The sequence below is a fragment of the Natator depressus genome, chromosome 20 (assembly GCF_965152275.1).
Source record: "Natator depressus isolate rNatDep1 chromosome 20, rNatDep2.hap1, whole genome shotgun sequence".
Lineage (NCBI taxonomy): Eukaryota > Metazoa > Chordata > Testudines > Cheloniidae > Natator > Natator depressus.
Window position 1 is genome coordinate 20673735 of NC_134253.1, and position 19808 is coordinate 20693542.

Here is a 19808-nt window from a genome sequence, read left to right on the forward strand (position 1 = left end):
CTTCCACTCCCAGCTTCTAGCAGTTACAGATTTAGAGTCACCTAAAGCATGGGGTAACATCCCTTATCATCTTGGCTAATAGCTATTGATGGAGCTATCCTCCATGAACTTATCCAATTCTTGCTTAAGCCCAGTTACACTTTTGGTCACCACAACATCCCATGTCAATGAGTTCCACAGGTTAGTTGTGCACGGTGTGAAAAAGTACTTCCTTTTGTTTGTATTAAACCTACTGCCTATTCATTTGATCAGGTGACCCCCTGGTTTTTGTATTGTGTGAAATGGTAAATAATGCTTCTCTATTCACTTTTTCTACAACAATCATGATTTTATAGGCCTCTATCACATCCCGCTTAGTCATCTTTTTAGTCTCTCCTTGTATGGAAGCCATTCCAGACCCGGGGTAATTTTTGCTTCTCTTTTCTGAGCCGTTTCCAGTCCCCACAGCCTGACATCTGCGGATCGGAGATCCACGTCCCCTCCACTAGCAGGACATGTGGTGGACAGGAAAGCACGGCAGCCATGCAGCAAAGGGCTGAGACAGGGCATTCAGAGTAAGGCATGGAGCTGAAGCTCAGGATCTGACTTTGGGAGGGATAACAGCCATTTCAGCTCATCAGGGATGGACTCAGATGACTCAGAAAAATGCCAAGTCTTGAGCCCACACTCCCCAACAACTACAATAGACTCATCCATAGACACCATTGGGAACAGACCCAGGCTTGTATATAGGGGAAATTACCAACGTTTACTCCAGGGGGAATTTTGTGCCACAACACAGTGCAGAATTTGCACATAATTTCATTTCCCCCCTCCCCCCAGAGCAGAATTAGTGCTGCAAAGCTGCTGGCTGTCAGTAGCAGATGCGGGACCTAGCAGAGACTGGCTCTCCAGCTTGCAAATACATGACACTGCCAGGGCGAGGGGGAGCTGGACTTTTCCATGCAGGTGCAGTTCCCAGCATGTCCTGAAGGAAGAAAGTGGCATGCAGGAAACTCTGTACAAGCCTGGGACCCAGCATCAGGCTGTTTCTCCCTCTGGATCCCTGGGTTCTGGGTGGTAGGGGGTGCAGGTGTCTGGGGCACCCCCTTAGTCCCCCACAGCTGGACTCTGGGAGGGTAGGGGGTGTGGATGCTTAAGACTGGAGGGACAGAGATTTCTCCCAAAGATGGGCCCAGCTGATGTGTGTGACACACTCAGACAGGTGCCCAACAAAAGCATAACAGAGAAACAGGAACTGGGTTGCTGTAGGAGTTTCTTTGACTCTCTACTCCTGGGGGAATCTTTTTTGCTGTCTGTATTGTTACAGACATAGTGGCTGACAGGTAGTTTGAAATAAGATACCAAAATAATTGAAACTGGTGTGATTATATTATTATTTTGACAAATAAAATATACAGAATTTTAAAAGATTGTGTGCAGAATGTTTAATTTTTTAGTGCAGAATTCCCTAAGGAATACACATTACTACACCACTATGTGGGTGACTTCCTACGTGAACACTTATTCCAAACAATGGCCTTTTTAGTTTAGATTACATCCCCTTGGAAGTAACACTGGTAGGTTTTCCTGGATAGACACACCCTAGCTCTGAGATTTCAATCAAGTTTTGCAAAACCAACCAAATGCTACAGCTGCTGCACACGTGTACAGCGTCCACTGACTTCAGTAGCAGCTGAACCCGAAGAGCTACAACTGTGCTGAGCTCCACTGTGCCAAACTCAGCCCTGTTTGTAAGCCTCGACTTTTGTTCAACCAAGAGCGGTGAACAATTTAAATGTCAGATGCTACAGTAATGGGGGCAATACATGGAGCCTGACAACCTTTGACACAATGCCACCTACAGCAAAATAAAACCTGGATACAGAAGACACTCCATCCACTACAGAAATGCAGCTGCTTCTAGGGAGGACTGTGTTACAGAGCTCTCCATCTCCACTTGCTGATGGTGGTAATAAAAGCATTTCAGTTTATGGAGGAGAATGCTGACACACGGAATAAAAATACAGAGAAAAGTTATCCCGTTCCACTTTGAGCTAACATGTAGGTCCCAGCTTACAGCATGAGGAGACCACCAGCCATTGTACTTACTGCTTTTCCAGGGTAGGCTATATGGCAAGGACTTGGGTGCTGTCATGCCTGACGTTAGGTTATTCTTTTGTTCCATTATTACGCTGGACCCAGGGCTGAAAGAGATCAAATACGAATTATCCTACACATGTGTACTTCTTTTAGCCAAGTACCTTTTACTATAAATATTCAAGTATCTTTCTAAAACTGAAGACAACAGAGTATGTTAATTTAAACAAACCTTCATGCAATCAGAACAGTTACTTCTCCTCGCAAAGGCTAGAGAAAAGTGTGCAACATGTTGATGCCATCTACTTTGACTAAAATCCCCAGAATCAGTCATCCAGACAAGAAAGAAATAAGCCAAAGACAGCAAGAAAAACCAGAGTTAAAGCTTGATTATCAGTATTGCACTGCCCTCAACTGTAAATGGCATCTCAGCACACATGCCCTAGTCATCTCTATACATGCAGACTTCATGCAGACGTCTAACAGTGAATGCCAGTGAAAATGAGATAGGATCAGAGGCTAAAATAGGGAAAGAACAAGTTAAAAATTACTTAGACAAGTTAGATGTCTTCAAGTCAGCAGGGCCTGATGAAATACATCCTAAAATATTCAAGGTGCTGTCTGAGGAGATATCTGAGCCATAAGCAATTATCTTTGAAAAGTCATGGAAGACAGGAGATTCCAGAGGACTGGAAAAGGGGCAAATATAGCGCCAAATCTATAAAAAGGGGAATAAGGACAACTTGGGGAATTACAGACCAGTCAGCTTAACATCAGTACCCGAGAAGATAATGGAGCAAATAATTAAGCAATCAAATTGCCGAATCCTAGAAAATAATAAGGCGATAAGGAACAGTCAGCATGGATTTGCCAAGAACAAATCGTGGCAAAACCAACCTAATAGCTTTCTTTGACAGTGTAACAAGCCTTGTGGATGGGGGAGGGTAATGGTAGATGTGGTGTATCTTAAGTTTAATAAGGCTTTTGATATGGTCTCGCATGACCTCCTCATAAACAAACTAGGGAAATACAACCTAGATGGAGCTCCTACAAGGTGGGTGAATAACTGGTTGGAAAATCGTTCCCAGAGAGTACGTGGCTCACAGTCAAGCTGGAAGGGCATATTGAGTGGGGTCCCACAGGGATCAGTTCTGGGTCCGCTTCTGTTCAGTATCTTCATCAGCAATTTAGATAATGGCATAGAGAGCACATTTAGAAAGTTTGCAGACAATACCAAGCTGCAAGGGGTTACAAGTACTTTGGGGGATAGGATTAAAATTCAAAATGATCTGGACAAACTGGAGAAATGGTCTGAAGTAAATAGGATGTGTAACACTCCGTATTCATCATAGTGTTATTATTAGGATCATTGATTATGGCATAATTATGATGTTTTGTACAAGATCGGTCATGTAAGGTGTCATTGGAAAAATTATGATTTGCTGAATATGATTATCCTATTTGTATGCATGTATCATTTTTGTATTTGAAGTTATGAATATTGACTAGGTATCTGTATTTCAAAGGGGCTTACTCTGGAAAACACCCACAGCCAGCCTTTCAGGTACAACAGTGAAGAAGCCAAACAGTGCTAATGGCTCATCAACAAAGACAATGGACTGTGGAATAGCTTAGCCTTCCTGTGGAAGGCCACTCTGTAAGTTATGGCTGCTATGACTCTGCAAGGGCACGTGACCAGACCATGCTTCTGGACTCCATTTGGGGTACCTGAATTTTTCCACAAACTGGTCTGGGAACCAAGTTTGAAACAGAGCTCCTGCCATATGAAAAAGCTATATAAGGCAAGGAGTGACATCGTTGGTTGTTCTTCACTTCCCCACAACTCCACAGAGAGAAGCTCTAAAAGAAAAAGTCTTGGAACAGGGTAGGAGATCCCAAGCTGCAAAACAAATGCAGCTTGTCCCTTAAGAATCTGCAAGCCTGACTATCATCAGCCTAGGGTGAGAATTTGTTAATTCATATCCAATCTTTCTAGTATTTTCGGCTTATAGTTTGCAGTTCTGTTTATTTACGAGGTAATCTGCTTTGGTCTGTTTTCTATCATTTATAATCTCTCTTTTGTAGTTAAACTTTTTTGCTTTATCTAAACTGGTATGCCTGTGACCAAAGTGTCTGGGGAAAAATCTCAGCCTGGTTAACACAAGTATGCATTGTCCTCTCCACATTGAAGGAATGGCGAACTGGGTAATAAATTCATACTGATTGGGGTTTTGATCAGGGCGGGATGGTACAGCTCTGGGGTCCCAGACTGGGGGTTATTTTGGCTGTAGCCTCTCTATTGCTGGATCATGCAGTGGCTGTCCAAAGCCTGCATGAAACTGCAGCTGGGTGTGTCCCTGCCTGTGTGAATGCTGCTGGGAATGTAGGTCCAGGAGCCGTCTATAGCCTGTGACAGCAGCACAGTGCTGAGAGGGAGCCCAGGCTGGTGAGTCAGTGGGCTCAGTGGAACCCCAGTCCCAGGTGGCACCCCTGGGGGAACCCGTCACAGGATAAAATTCAATAAGAACAAATTCAGAGTACTCCACTATCAGTTGCACACATACAAAATGGGAAATGACTGCCTAGGATGGAGTACTGAAGAAAAGGATCTGAGGGTCATACTGGATCACAAGCTAAATAGGAGTCAACATCATTCTGAGATGCATTAGCAGGAGTGTTGTAAGCAAGACGCGAGAAGTAATTCTTCTGCTCTACTCCATGCTGATTAAATGTCATCTGGAGTATTGTGTCCAATGATTGGTGCCACATTTCAGGAAAGATGTGGACAAATTGAAAGAAGTTCAGAGAAGAGCAACAAAACTGATTAAAGGTCTAGAAAACATGACCTATGGGGGAAGATTGAAAAAAATTGGGTTTGTTTAGCCTGGAGAAGAGAAGACTGAGGAGGGACATAACGGTTTTCAAGTAGATAAAAGGTTGCTACAAGGAAAAGGGAGAAAAACTGTTCTCTTTAACCACTGAGAATAGGACAAGAAACAATGGGCTTAAATTTCAGCAAGGGCGGTTTAGGTTTGACAGGAAGTTTTTCCTTTTGTCCAAGTGGTTGAGCACTGGAATAAATTGCTTAGGGAGGCTGCAGAATCTCCATCACTGGAGATTTTTAAGAGCAAGTTAGACAGACAGCTGTGAGGGATGGTCTAGATCAGTGGTTTTCAAACTTTTTTTCTGGTGACCCAGTTGAAAAAAAATTGTTGATGCCCGCGATCCAAAGGAGCTGGGGATGAGGAGTCTGGGGTGTGGGCTGCGGCCAGGAATGAGGGGCTCAGAGTGTGGGAGGGGGTCAGGGCTCTGGGCTGGGGCTGCAGGAGGGGGCTCTGGGTTGGGGGGGTTCAGAGCTGGGGCAGGGGTGTGGTGTTATCTCGGGAGGCTCCTGGTCAGCGGTGCAGCTGGGGTGCAGAGGCAGGCTTCCTGCCTTTCCTGGCACCACGGACAACACTGCACCCCGGAAGCAGCCAGCAGCATGTCCGGCTCCTAGGCGCAGGGGTGCAAGCAGCTCCGCATGGCTCTCGCCCACAGGCATTGCCCCACCCAGCTCCCACTGGCCGGGAACTGGCCAATGGGAGTGCAGAGCCGGTGGTCGGGGCGGGGGCAGCGCATGGAGCCCTGGGGCTCACCCCCCACCTAAGAGCTGGACCTGCTGCTGGCCGCTTCCAGGGCACAGTGCAGTGTCGGAACAGCTAGGGACTAGCCTGCCTTAGCTGGGCAGCACCACCGACGGGACTTTTAACAGTCAGCAGTGCTGACGAGAGCCGCCGCGACCCAGTGCCCTTCATTCCGCAACCCAGTTCTGGGTCACGACCCGCAGTTTGAAAACCACTGGTCTAGAGAATACTTAGTCCTGCCATGAGTGCATGGGACTGGACTAGAGGACCTCGAGGTCCCTTCAGCCCTACAATTCTATGTCACTGTTACAGGCTGTAGAAGTTCATATGTTGATGACCTCTGATTAGACAGGTAAGGCGCAGTACAATGATTTGGGTGTTCAGGGGTGAGACAGAGATAATGACCAGACACATTATGCTTCATTTTCCAATCCCGCATTGTGATTACACAAACAACAAAATGATTATTTCTGACTCAGGTCATGAGAGATTAGATTAGCTGTCAGAAGTTTAAGCCTAAATTGCTTAACAGCTGACATCAGTCTGCATTTCTATCAAGCCCAGCGTAACAGTTTAGCGTTTAATAACCCCCCCCCACAAATACAGAACCAGTGGGGATTGAACCCACGACCATCAGCACTAATAGTACTACGGTAGAACTAGAGGAGTAACCATTATCTGGTAGCAACAGTATGTTCTTATACTCTCATATGGATCTGCCACTAAAAGGAGACAGGGAACATTGACCCAGGGGCACAGGACTGTTGAGTCATGCCAGTGGGAACGCCCCCACCATCACCCCAAAAATAGGATTCATAAAGTAAATTGCATCTTCCCAACAACACAGCAGCAAGAGTTCAAAGTAGTCTGAAAGCACATCATTTATGGAAAGCACTGTCACAAGAAATACACCTTTTGCTACCTGTTGTTTACGCCACTACTGAACGTGCCCCAAACGAAAGTAGAATTTGATTGCTCCTGTAGATCTGCCAAAAGGAAACAGACATCACTGTGGCTCAGTACCGAGTAACTTCTGCAAGCGTCATAGCAACATCAAATAAGAAATACGACAGAGACGCTGCTAGGTTTACAAAACGGAATGAGAATTTTCTAAGGCTTGGCATAAGTGACAGCAGATCAGACATTTAACTGAGAAATATAAAGTGTAAAGGTTATCATCAATTTCCATTTTCATCAAAGCACAGATGGTGCAACAGACTATATGGAAAACAACAGAAGTTCTGTAAAGAATAGAAGGCATGTGGAAGAGCCTGTGAAGCAGGGGAACTTAATTTGTTCAGGGACAGTATAATTGGGTGTCCCAACACATGATCTGTGCAGAAGGATCTATGGGACCTCTCTCTCCTAGTCCATGTGACTTCTTTGGGGACAAGAAGAAGGGAATAGCAGGCGCTGACAGCCCGTGTCCTCAGCCTACTTCCTTACCTCTATCCCAATCTTCGTCACATGGGGGCGGCTGCCACATGCTGACAATGTTCATCTTCTCTCCCTGGCAGTTATTTGACTGACTCACTTAAAGCAAAGAAGAGTCTTAGTGAGAAAATCTTTTTGGATAAAATAAAATCCTATTTTAGGTACATTAATCATTTTTTGACCTAGCTGTAGAATAGCTCTAGGCCTTGGAGAGGAACAGCATACACTGGAAGCTGATCAGGTACTCCCCTAGTCTTAGGAGCAAAACTCTTAGGCCAGGGATGGGCATTTTGAAGGTAGCAAAGGGATACAAAATCCATGAGAACCCTTTGGTGGGCCATACCTTAAGAGGCTATATATTGTCTAACTCAGAAAGGTTTGCTACAACACCGAATGTTTGGCAAGCCAAATCAAATGATCTGGCAGGGTGGATGTGGCCCCCATTTGCCAATGCCTGTTTTAGGCCTTTTCTAAAGCTAAACAATTCTGCACACATCTTTCAGCAATGGTGCAGCTGCTCCAACATACGAATTGGGAGAGGGTTCAGGTGTGTTTCTACTGTCATGTCACAAAAATCTTCTCAGGGTTTTTTCACTACTGTCATGCTCTAAGCCCTGTCTACATTAACATGCACATCATTGCTATCTTCAGTACAACTCTACATTTGCCAGAGAATAGGTATGTTTTCCAGTGTAGTCATAGCCGTATAGATATCAGTGGGGGGAAGAACTGGAACACGACCCACATAACCAAGTGATTTAGGTGCTGGGCTGACAGACCTGGATAGTGAACTCCTCATCACAGAGCAGACAGCATGGGCAGTGGTAGGGAAGCTTCTCCATAGTCCCCTCCCCAACTTGCCCCACTCTGAACTGGAGGAACCCAACTCCTGTTGGGAAAGTTATTCAGCCTCCCTGGCTCAGTCATGGCTTTTCTGCTAAGATAGTCAAGTAGGATGTAACAGAAGGGAGGATTGTTATGATCTAGACACTTGTCCATTAAGAACTGGACTGAGACCAATTTATTTCACATATGCCACTAGACAGGCTATAAAGATTTTTGGTCACTATCAGGTCAGATCTGCACTGGAGACCCACCTCTCTCATGGCCACTATCTTTCCTCTCTAAGCCATCCAGATTCCCAACTAGATCTCATTCAACACACACAGTTTATGGCATAATGCACAATTCCCATTTTAATGCTAAAATCTCTGGCAGATAACACATGTAATGCAAGCCAGTTGCCTCTCAGATGCTTAGGAGAATTTCCATGGACACAGAATGAATGAAACTCAAGCCTTCAAGGACTCCTGCTACTTCAGGATCATGAAGCACTACAGGTAAAGGGTTGCTTATGGAATAATAGAGCATTAAAACAATCTAACATTAACAGCAAAAGTTACGTTAGAACTCCGTTAGCCCAAGAGTTCCCAAAGTGAGTTTACAGAGCCAAAGGAGTCTACTATTTTCTCACCAATGTCTTCCTCAATGCAGCTTTTGTCATCACAGCTTGATATATGATGGCTGATCTCAGCTCGGGGAACCTGATGGCGGGCATTAAAGGGGCATGTGTCTAGCTGCTTTGCAATTTCAGGGTGGTTCTAGAGAAACAGAAAAAGCATGTGCTATCTCACTGAATTCACCCAAACCCTTGTGTTTTCTAATCACCAGTGAAGGGTTTGTGCAATCTGCATCCAGAAATAGGTTGAAAAAATTAAAACAAGGAAAGTCAAACTTAGTTCAGGACCTGAGCACAAAAGCAGTGGAAAAACAGCAAAGCATACGCATCCTTTATGCTACAGCCTATGTTTGTTTATTTTTACATTTAAACTATGCCCTGAATTTATCTGACTGAAGATCAGCCCCAGAACAAGCACAGTGAAACTGTTGCAGTGTCAGCACTGGCATGGTTCAATGCACAGATGAAATTGCCCTAAGAAGCCGACCTGGGGAGTAAGTGCTTTGAAACCCTAAATAATTCAGCCACTTTATTTTTAAATTAAGTAAGCGACAAACTAGAGAACAAGAAGAAAGTCAAGGAAAGTGTGAATGATGGAGGCAACCTAGTGACAGAGGATGTGGAAAAAGCTAATGTACTTTTTTTGCCTCTGTCTTCACGAACAAGGTCAGCTCCCAGACTACTGCACTGGGCAGCACAGCGTGCGGAGGAGGTGACCAGCCCTCTGTGGAGAAAGAAGTGGTTCGGGACTATTTAGAAAAGCTGGACGAGCACAAGTCCATGGGGCTGGATGTGCTGCATCCGAGAGTCCTAAAGGAGTTGGCGGATACGACTGCAGAGCCACTGGCCATTCTCTTTGAAAACTCATGGTGATCGGGGGAGGTCCCGGATGACTGGAAAAAGGCTAATGTAGTGCCCATCTTTAAAAAAGGAAAGAAGGAGGATCCAGGGAACTACAGGCCAGTCAGCCTCACCTCAGTCCCTGGAAAAATCACGGAGCAGGTCCTCAAGGAATCAATTCCGAAGCACTTAGAGGAGAGGAAAGTGATCAGGAACAGTCAGCATGGATTCACCCAGGGCAAGTCATGCCTGACTAATCTAATTGCCTTCTATGACGAGAAAACTGGTTCTGTGGATGAAAGGAAAGCAGTGGACGTGTTATTCCTTGACTTTAGCAAAGCTTTTGACATGGTCTCCCACAGTATTCTTGCCAGCAAGTTAAAAGAAGTATGGACTGGATGAATGAACTATAAGGTGGATAGAAAGCTGGTTAGATTGTCGGGCTCAACGGGTAGCGATCAATGGCTCCATGTCTAGCTGGCAGCCGGTATCAAGTGGAGTGCCCCAAGGGTCGGTCCTGGGGCCGGTTTTGTTCAATGTCTTCATAAATAATCTGGAGGATGGCGTGGATTGCACCCTCAGCAAGTTTGCAGATGACACTAAACTGGGAGGAGAGGTAGATACACTGGAGGGTAGGGATAGGATACAGAGGGACCTAGACAAGTTGCAGGATTGTGCCAAAAGAAATCTGATGAGGTTCAACAGGGACAAGTGCAGAGTCCTGCACTTAGGAGCGAAGAATCCCATGCACCGCTACAGACTAGGGACCGAATGGCTCGGCAACAGTTCTGCAGAAAAGGACCTACGGGTAACAGTGGACGAGAAGCTGGATATGAGTCAACAGTGTGCCCTTGTTGCCAAGAAGGCCAATGGCATTTTGGGATGTATAAGTAGGGGCATTGCCAGCAGAGCTAGGGATGTGATCGTTGCCCTCTACTCGACATTGGCGAGGCCTCATCTGGAGTACTGTGTCCAGTTTTGGGCCCCACTCTACAAGAAGGATGTGAAAAAATTGGAAAACGTCCTGCGGAGGGCAACAAGAATGATTAGGGGACTGGAACACGTGACCTATGAGGAGAAACTGAGGGAACAGGGATCGTTTAGTCTGCGGAAGAGAAGAAGGAGGGGGGGATTTGATAGCTGCTTTCAACGACCTGAAAGGGGGTTCCAAAGAGGATGGCTCTAGACTGTTCTCCGTGGTAGCTGATGACAGAACGAGGAGTAATGGTCTCAAGTTGCAGTGGGGGAGGTTTAGGTTGGATATTAGGAAAAACTTTTTCACTAGGAGGGTGGTGAAGCACTGGAATGGGTTACCTAGGGAGGTGGTGGAATCTCCTTCCTTAGAAGTTTTTAAGGTCAGGCTTGACAAAGCCCTGGCTGGGATGATTTAGTTGGGGATTGGTCGGGCTTTGAGCAGGGGGTTGGACTAGATGACCTCCTGAGGTCCCCTCCAACCCCGATATTCTATGATAAGTCTCTGCCCGCGCTAGAGCTTAAGTCTTTGCAGTTAATTTAACCCTCCTGAAACAGGAGGGAAGTTACTCAATGTTCCAGCTGAGGCCACATCTATATTGGGAGCATTTTGCCAGTATAGGTAAACTAGTGTGGACATAGAAGAGCACTACTGTCCCCCACTGAATGAAGAGCCTTTACCCTTAGAAAAGAGCAAGAATACAAAGAGGAAGAACCCACTGCTCAGGCTTGCTCTGCATGGCTTTTATATTACTAGAGCTATGTTGGCTAGGGGTGTGATTCCTCACCAATACAATCAGACCAGGACATCATCTTTACACGTGGATGCAGTTATACCGGTATAAGTGTGCTTATACCAGTACAACTAATATACACTAGCACTGGAGAGCTTAAAATAAGATACTAGACTGAGAGGACAAAAGAAAGGAGCAGATTCTCCTCTTAAATATACAGCATTCTCGCCCAGGATAGAAGACTGCGAAGAGGGACTTGCAGACAGATGTACACTGAATAGAGTTATTAGCAATAGAACAAAAGATGGCTTAGCAGCTCTCCTGCTCTGATTGCAAACTAAAAGAATTAACTGCAACATCAGATCACTTCTGCTTTGGCCAGCCAGAAGGCATCCATGTAACACTGGCTGCATTTGCTCCATGGCCTGAAGTGGGAAGTAAATACCCTGGTCCCATGAGTGAACTGTTGGAAGAGAATAGGATCCCATCACTGAGCTAGGTATTCTGAAGAACCTGTTTCGCCTTTCTTCAGGGTAAATGCACTGATCCGAAGGGCATTACTAAATATGAACTGGATGCTTTTACGAAGTGGTAAATGGATGAGCGATATAAATATGAAATAAAGACGGCTTCTTCCAGCCTAATAGCAAGTGAATGCATCCTTCTAGCAAAAGGCAGCACAGCATACCGAGCTCACCATGCATTAGCATTTACAAAAATATGATTTCCCAAGTGCATTAGAGACCTTAACATCCCATCCTACCTTCCTGCACTTTATAAGATGATAGGGAAACCGACAGGCCCTGATTTGATGATCATTATCATAGGGACATTGTATTAACCTCTCTGGATCCAAAGCATCAACTGGAAGAGAAGGAATAAAAAGACAAAAGAAAACATTCTGTAAAACAAGATCTAAGTTCATCTTCAACACAATTAACAAGAGTGGAAACATACTAGGTACTGGAGCTGCCCTCTAACGGGGTTAAGCCATCAATTTTTAATGGCCGAGACAAAAATGCTAAACTGCTAAGTTGGCACTCACTGTGTGTACCCAACCAAATTCACTTCGGATTTTGGGTGAGTGGAATATTCAATTAAAAATGAGGAAAGCGCAATCAGTAGTGCAGAGTGGCCAGTACATATTAATGACTATACTTATGCAGAACAGTGAGCTGGAAATAAACATTACTATAAAAACCCTTGAAGCTACCAAATTAACTAGTTGTACAGTAGTGACATGCTAAGGATTGGCAGAAGCACGGCATTCTGAAGTAAATCCTTTTGCATTTACCTTCATACTCCAAGGCCTGTGGCGGTTCAAATACAAGACAGCACAGAGCTTTTAGCAAGCAAGCGAGCTGGTCTGCCAACGGACTTCTGCCTGTCAGCTTTCCACCTTCCCCTTTATTCTTTCTCTCCCCCCGCGCATTACATTCTCCAACCAATAAAAGGAATACCCTGGCTTTGTTTAACATTCTTATTTACCAATTTCTATCTACCGCATTCCTTGCTCTCGGGCCTTGAGCCCAGTCCTGGGAGGCTTCCCACGGTTCATGTCATCTGGGCGAGATTCCAAGGTTCATGCCCTTGAGAGGAGCTGTGTGTGCACAGCTCCAGCACAACACTCCGGGTGTGCCCTGAATGTTGCCAAGCGCATGAACCCTGTATGAATCCCACAAAGGCCATCTCTGCTGGATTAAGAAAAATATCAGACTCAAACAAACATGTCTGGAGTAAAGGATGCAATTTGCACTACAGTGCACTTGGCCCTGTAAAGTGCAGAGGTTGGCAGGTGCTTAAGAGCCCAACACTCACTGAACATAGTGAGGTCCTAAGTCACAGGCACTTTTTGAAAATGTTCCCTCCTAGTCCATACTATGACCCAGAGACAGGCATGAGTCACCTTAATCACTTAACAGTTACACAGAAGGGACAAGGTAGGGGAGGACTAACTTCTGACAGTGAGACACACAAGCTTTCAAGCATACATAGACCTCTTCTTCAGGATTCAGTTTGTGTCCATGCAGCAGCTTTCTTGCCATCACAAATGTGTCTCCCCTCACACCTTCCATGCTATTTATCCGCGTTTGTATCAGTGTACAGAGGGCATGGACAGAAAGGAACATGGGCCAACGGACTGTGGGAGGTTTTCTAGATAGGTGGAAGTCAGGAGGATGGGCCAGATTGATTACATAAATCAGTGTTTTTCAACCTTTTTGATACCAGGGACCAGCTTAGAATCATAGAATATCAGGGTTGGAAGGGACCTCAGGAGGTCATCTAGTCCAACCCCCTGCTCAAAGCAAGACCAACACCAACTAAATCATCCAAGCCAAGGCTCTGTCAAGCCGGGCCTTAATGACCTCTAAGGATGGAGTTTCCACCATCTCCCTAGGTAACCCATTCCAGTGTTTCACCACCCTCCTTGTGAAATAGTGTTTCCTAATATCCAACCTAGACCTCCCCCACTGCAACTTGAGACCATTGCTTCTTGTTCTGTCATCTGCCACCACTTTGAACAGCCTAGCTCCATCCTCTTTGGAGCCCCCTTTCAGGTAGTTAAAGACTGCTATCAAATTCCCCCTCACTCTTCTCTTCTGCAGACTAAATAACCCCAGTTCCCTCAGCCTCTCCTCATAAGTCATGTGCCCCAGCTCCTTAATAATTTTCGTTGCCCTCCGCTGGACTCCCTCCAATTTGTCCACATCCTTTCTGTAATGGGGGGACCAAAACTGGACGCAACGCTCCAGGTGTGGCCTCACCAGTGCCAAATGGAGGGGAATAACCACTTCCCTCGATCTGCTGGCAATGTTCCTACTAATACAGCCCAATATACCATTGGCCTTCTTGGCAACAAGGCCACACTGCTGACCCATATCCAGCTTCTCATCCACTGTAATCCCCAGGTCCTTTTCTGCAGAACTGCTGCTTAGCCAGTCAGTCCCCAGTCTGTAGCAGTGCATGGGATTTCCTTCCTTCCTTCCTAAGTGCAGAACTCTGCACTTGTCCTTGTTGAACCTTATCAGATTTCTTTTGGCCCAATCCTCCAATTTGTCTAGGTCACTCTGGACCCTTCCCTACCCTCCAGTGTATCTACTTCTCCCCCCAGTTTAGTGTCATCTGCAAACTTGCTGAGGGTGCAATTAATCCCATCATCCAGATCATTAATAAAGATATTCAACAAAACCAGCCCCAGGACTGACCCCTGAGACACTCTTCTTGATATCAGCTGCCAACTAGACTTGGAGACATTGATCACTACCCGTTGAGCCCAACAATCTAGCCAGCTTTCTATCCACCTTATAGTCCATTCATCCAATCCACACTACTTTAACTTGCTGGCAAGAATACTGTGGGAGACCGTATCAAAAGCTCTGCTAAAGTCAAGATATATCACATGCACTGCTTTCCGCATATCCACAGAACCAGTTATCTCATCACGGAAGGCAATCAGGTTGGTCAGGCATGACTTGCCCTTGGTGAATCCAAAGCTTGCAGCCTTTCTAAACAGTGTCAGGGAGATCTGAGGGACAGGCCATTGAGAAAGACTGACACAGGTCCTTAGGACAAATGGCTACTTGTGACGAAGTGGAAAGTGTCCTAGTGTTTGTATGAATACTGTGCGCGCCTCAGTTTTCCCTATGCGTTGCACAAGTATCTAGGTGGGGGGATAAGGGTGTGGGACCTTTGCAGATACCCCGAGAGGGAAGGTGCAAGTGCCGTCTAGCTCCCTGGGCCCAGACAATAGATGTATCTTGGCAACTGATTGCCGGGGCCCATCCTCTGCATGAGCCAGTCGGAGGAATTGGAGAACAAAGAGAGGTGGAGGCCAGGTGACCGGTTTGCCTGGGGAACAGCATACAAGATGGAGGAGGGGCAACTGGGTGTGACTGTAGGTGGGCTGCTGGAGGCTGGTCAGACTCCTGGTTTGGGACTCAGGAGGAGAGACCCATGGCTCTGGGTCTCCTCAAGATGAACTTTGCTGTAACTTCCTGCTTTCTGTGCTAACAAGATTCTGCTCTATGCTGTGTTCCAGACGACTAATAAACCCTTCTGTTTTACACCGCTGGCTGAGAGTCACTCCTGACTGCTGAAGTCGGGGGTGCATGGCCCCTTTGGAGGGCGTGTAAGGTTTCCCCAGCTGTCCTATTCAGGTGGCTCACTGCAGGGAGCTTATGGCATGAGACAGGGATGCTGAATGCTCTGAGGTCAGACCAAGGAGGAGCTGAAGCCCAGGAGGCTTGTCCTAGTGAGAGTGTGCCCCAAGGGGTCGTCACACTGCAAGAGGGTCCTGGTCCGGGGGCTAGTCTTCACCAGACTCACTGCAGCTGCGCTAATGTAGGGCAGTAGTGTAAACGCACTGTGAAGACCAGAGAGCGCTTTCCTGTCAGCATAATTACTCCACCTCAGCGAAAGGTGGAAGCTATGACAGAATGAGAGTGTATCCCACTCACTTAGCGCCGGTGCGGACAGCTCAGGGGGGTGGCTTTTTCATATCTGTGACCGACATAAGTTACATCAACTTAAGCGGAAGCGTAGACAAGCCCTGAACTTCATTCAATGGTTCCAGAGCACCAAGCCCGTGCATCCATGAACTACTATGGGGGGAAAAAGTCCCCAATGACTCAAACCAACACCATATACCTTGCTAGGCCTCTGGAGAGGGCAGCACCCTTACCTGACCATGGTACTAATTAGGGCTGTCGATTAATCACAGTTAACTCACGCGATTAACTCAAAAAAAATTATTAAAAAAATGAATCGCACAGTTACATTTCAATTGGTATTCTATTGTGTGTTACACATTTTGGGATGTTTTCTACATTTTCAAATATATTGATTTCAGTTACAACACAGAATACAAAAGGTACAGTGCTCACTCTATTCTATTTATTGCAAATATTTGCATTGTAAAAATGATAAACAAAAGAAATTGCATTTTTCAATTCACCTCATACAAGTACTGAAGTGCAATCTCTTTATCGTGAAAGTGCAACTTACAAATATAGATTTTTTTGTTACATAACTGCACCCAAAAACAAACCAATGTAAAACTTTAGACCTTACAAGTCTACTCACTCCTACCTCTTGTTCAGTCAGTCAGTCACTGAGAGAAACAAGTCTGTTGACATTTATGGGAGATATGCTGCCCACTTCTTATTCACAATGTCACCTGAAAGTGAGAACAGGCCTTTGTATGGCACTTTTGTAGCCAGCATTGCAAGGTATTTACATGCCAGAGATGCTGAACTTTCGTATGCCCCTTCATGCCTCGGCCACCGTTCCAGAGGACGTGCTTCCATGCGGATGACACTTGGTAATGGGTTAAATAATGTGTGACTGAACTCCTTGGGGGAGAGCGGTGCGCCCCCTGCGCTGTTTCACCCGCACGCTGCCACAGATTTCCTGTTATAGCAGTCGCGGATGATGACCCAGCACATGTTGTTCATTTTAAGAACACTTTCACTGCAGATCTGACCAAACACAAAGAAGGTACCAATCTGACATTTCTAAAGATAGCTACAGTACTCGACCCAAGGTTTAAGAATCTGAAGTGCCTTCCAAAATCTGAGAGGGTCGAGGTGTGGAGCATGCTTTCAGAAGTCTTAAAAGAGCAATACTCCAATGTGGAAACTACAGATCCAAACCACCAAAAGAGAAAATCAACCTTCTGCTGGTGGCATCTAACTCAGATGATGAAAGTGAACATGTGTGGGCCACACTGCTTTGGATCATTATTGAGCAGAACTCATCATCAGCATGGACACATTATCTCCTGCAAATGTAAACAAACTTGTTTGTCTTAGCAATTGGCTGAACAAGAAGTAAGACTGAGTGTACTTGTAGGCTCTAAAGTTTTACATTGTTTTGTTTGAGAATGCAATCTTTTTGTACATAATTCTACATTTGTGAGTTCTACTTTCATGATAAAGAGATTGCACTATATTACTTGTATTAGGTCAAGTGAAAAACACTATTTCTTTTGTTTTTTTGTACAGTATAAATATTTGTAATAAAAAATAAATATAAGTGAGCACTGTACACTTTGTATTCTGTGTTGTAATTGAAATAAATAAATTTGAAAATGTAGAAAACATCCACAAATGTTTAAATGGTATTCTATTATTTTTAAATGCGTGATTACATTTTTTAATTGCTTGACAGCCCTAGTACTAACAGGATATTAACCATGTTGCGTCTGTAGCAAAACGCATTTTGGAGCCAGCCACTGGTAATAAAGTCTATTATGAATTATGGCAAGGACAGGGCCTTAATAAGAACAGTCACTTCACTGGGATGATCCCCAGGAAACTGATTTAGGCCCTGGCTGCACAAGACATGACTGTACCTTTATGACCAGTTTGTACCCCACACAGCAAATTTGATCTGCTAGTTGGATCATCCATTTCTCCAGACCACAGACATGCTGCAGCTGGGGGACATAGTCCACTAGGTCAATGTGGGAACCCACAAACCATGATGCACACTGTGGAGGACTGCAAAATGGCAACTTCCTGGAGGTCTTCATGCCTTGAACATCACTGATAAGAATGCTGCGGCTTGGCTGGATTGCATACACTAAATAAATAAAACGAACCACACACAGCTGCAGTTACGCCCCCACTCCAGCCTTCCTGGCTCACAAAGATTGGGGCGTGAAGTAGAGTATGTGCACCCAATACACTGCCTAGAAGCATTTGTCTCAGTACACCCAGTCCCCAACCCAACATATCACCCAGCCAGTCTCACACCCACCTTGCAAAACCTAGGTATTGTTTCTTGCTGTGATATTGACCCACATCATCCTTTATTGCCTCTAACGTTTGTGTGGTTTTGAATTGCAAGACCACCACTCCACCTGGTTTGGGGTCCCAGAATGAAAGAAGTTGTGAACTGCTGCTCTAATACACAGAAGCATATATTCACCAAACTTAATGCCTATAGCGGAAAGTTACTCCACTCCCTCCTTTAACCAAGTTTAAGATACTTTCATACTTTCAAAGATCTAAGCTGTCTCTCACTGTATCTTTGCAGGAACCATGAATAGAAAGAGAGAATTGTAGGACTGGAAGGGACCTCGCGAGGTCATCTAATCCAGTTCCCTGCATGAATATTAGAAGCCAGCAAAGAAACACTTACCATAGTTGCCTTCTAAATCCATTTGACTGATGCTGAAAGAACTGAAGCTTTGTTGGAGGACCCTTTGAGCCAGTCTCTGAGTGTCACTCTCCTCCTAAAAATATCAACCCTACAGATGAAAAATGAGGAGATTCACAGATTTCTAAGGCCAGAAGAGACAATTATGATAATCTAGGAGTGGTTTTTAACCTGTCACCTGCAGACCTCTGGGGGTCCACAGACTATGTCTAGGATTTCCAAAGGGGTCCTGCACCTCCATTCAGAAATTTTTAGGAGTCCTCAAATGAAGAAAAATTGAAAACTACTGATCTAGGCTGACATTCTGTATAACACAAGACATAGGACTGCCATGAATTAATTCCCATTTGTTCTAGAGCAGATCTTTTTGAAATCAAAATTGGATGTCTTTCTAAAATTTGATGGAGAATCTACAACAGTTGGTAATTTTTCCAGTGGTTAGTTATCCTCACTGTTAAAAATAAACCTTATTTCCATTCTGCGTTTTTCTAGCTTCAACTTCCAGGCACTGGAAATAACTTTAAAGTCATTTCAATTTATCCATCACAGCTATTAAGTGTCAAAGATCAGCTGCACTACAGCAAGTGGTAGACTTTACAGCTACGCTGTGCAGGCATAGGATACAAGCTTATTCTTGGGGGCCCACGTATAATGTAGGGTACCGGGAACCACGTATTCTTGTGCTCCACAGAGAAAAGGTTTCCTCCAAGATGCTAAAATCCACAGATTTTTGTCTGAAACTTCCTCTTTTCCCAATACATTTAAGAGGATTCAAAGAACCAGTTCCCAAGAAAAATTAAGCCATGTATTTGGGGAGCTCAGTTATCTTTTCTTATACACACTTAAAGTAATACTCCATCCTGAGCCCCTCCACCTGCCTGAGAGGTCAACACTTTTACACCTACCTTGTGGCTCATGATCTGTATGAAGAACTTGGTTCCTGATGTTTTAGTTAAAACAAACAAACAAAAAAACGCAAAGAGTTAGATTCTCTCCTGTCTTCACTGCAATTCACACAATTTGAATGCATCGGTCCTCTAAAAAAAATCCTTCCCCCCAAGATTATAAGTCTAAATAAGACAGAATTTAAAGGACTGCACAGTCTAGAGTCAACCTGAATCTCAGATTTGGTTGCCCATCAGAAAATATGTTTGCTACCCCGCCGGCAAGTTGTCACTTCAGTACCATGATGTGCTTTTGTTCTGAAACGTGACTGGCTAAAAATGGCATCTCCTTAGCTGGCCTGCTCTGTGTGTGTGTATTGGAATCAGAGCTGTGACGGTTGTGACAAAAATGAGAAGGGGGAGGATTTGTTGCATTTTCCTCATCTTAACTCTGCAGAGCCAGCCCAGCTACAGGAGGGAGAGCTCAGGTCTATTTTGCATCATCATTGTTATTATTTATTTGTATTAGCATAGTGCCCAGGAGCCCTAGTCATGGACAAAGATCTGTTGTGCTAGGCACTGTACAGTGATTAAACAAATGCAACATTAACAGAAAGAAAAG

At 44.9% G+C, this 19808-nt stretch overlaps 1 pseudogene; it reads right to left on the bottom strand.

The window, feature by feature from the left end:
- Nucleotides 1-1882: 1882 nt before the first annotated feature.
- The window catches only part of LOC141975322 (gametocyte-specific factor 1-like), a 36411-nt pseudogene continuing 18485 nt past the window's right edge, over nt 1883-19808 (bottom strand).